This window comes from Octopus bimaculoides, chromosome 7, assembly GCF_001194135.2.
Source record: "Octopus bimaculoides isolate UCB-OBI-ISO-001 chromosome 7, ASM119413v2, whole genome shotgun sequence".
NCBI lineage: Eukaryota > Metazoa > Mollusca > Cephalopoda > Octopoda > Octopodidae > Octopus > Octopus bimaculoides.
This window is the reverse complement of record NC_068987.1, coordinates 82,018,791-82,020,564: the sequence shown is the minus strand read 5'-3', so window position 1 is coordinate 82,020,564 and position 1,774 is coordinate 82,018,791.

Sequence of the window (1,774 nt, the reverse complement as noted above, 5' to 3'; positions counted from 1 at the left end):
AACTGTGTCCTGTTTGCCAAGGGAAGTTATCCCTCTCATCACGATCTGCAGCACGAACGGATCCGGATTTCAGGGTTATTTCCCTTCGTCGGCGTTCGATAAGCCAGCTGGAGGAGATGTCCTCCTGGGGCTAAAAGCAACAGTAACATCCACCCCTAGGGGTCAGCCACACTTAAGTGGCAATATACTACACTTTATCGTGCAGTTACTGTTAATACTTCATTTAGAGAATTAACATTGCTTATATATATATATATATATATATATGTGTGTGTGTGTGTGTGTGTGTGTGTGTGTTTATGTGTGTGTGTGTGTGTGTACATATATGTGTGTATACATGCATATATATATGTATATAATACGAAGAATATATATGCATGTATACACACATATATGTACATACTTACATCTACATGTGTATATAGATGCATATCAGGGTACAGGACATTAGAACAATGAACTACAGACCATGGAACGAACACATAGGAAAACAGATAGCCACTTTGAATTAATCCTTCATCAGCTGCCTCTATTCTAACTAGACGTTTCGAAGATAAGGCAGAACGTACTCTAGAATAGTCTCTTCCTGAGTAGTGGATCGACCCACTAAACAGAGGATTCCAAGGTGGCAAACACAAACCAAGACAGGAAAAAATGGACAGTGAAAACAACATTGAAAAGCCATAGATATATAGATACACAGGGGTTGGACAAAATAATGGAGGCACCTTAAGATTTCAAGCAAATTTATTTTAATATAGGGAAGGACTGCCTTTGGCAGTAATTACAACTTGAATTCTGTGAGGTATGGACTCGTATAAAGTTTGAATTGGTCCCCTAGAACTGTGAAAGAATGGGCTACATTGTTGGTGAATTTACTGTCAAGAAAGAAACCTCATAGTGCCCATTGCATTGATTTGACCAAGGAAGGGGAAGGGCTGTAATGCTGAGTGGATTTAGCAAATACAAACAGGAAGAAGCCTGGAATACATAACGCATCACCACCACTACCGCCACTAACAACAACAATAACAACATTACTGGCACCACCATCATCATCATCATAGTCATCATCATCATTGTTGTCATCATCGTCATCATCATCATTGTTGTCATCATCATCATCGTTGTTATCATCATCGTCATCTTTGCCATCATCATCATCATCATAATCGTCATCATTGTCATCTTTGTCATCATCATCGTCATCATCATTGTCATCATCATTATCATTATCGTCATCTTTGTCATCATCAGCATCATCATCGTCATCGTTATCACCGTCGTCGTTGTCATCATCATCATCGTCATCGTTATCACCGTCGTCGTTGTCATCATCATCATCTTTTAATGTCTGTCTACGTGTGCATGTGTATGAGTGAGTGCATCTGTGTACAGGTCTTCTTGTGTTTGCATAACATGCTGTAGGTGTCCGAGTGTCATGCTGTTTACACTGAGAGAACTTGAAGAAGTGTTACCTTTCCTTGGAAACAGGTGCAGGTCAGGTGACAGAAAGACCATCTGGCTGTAAGAAGATCTACTTCGGGGGAATTTTGTGTTGACCCAGGCAAACAAGGGAAAGTGGATGGTAAAACAATGGTGGGAGGAAGGGGCAGTGGAAGCAGGGGTGACAGCAGTGATGGTGGTGGCGGCGGCGACGGCAACGGTGGTGGTGACGATGATGATGATGATGATGGCGGTGGTGGTGGTGCTGATGGTGGTGGTGGTGGTGGTCATGATGATGATCATGACGACAACAACGATAATGGTGATG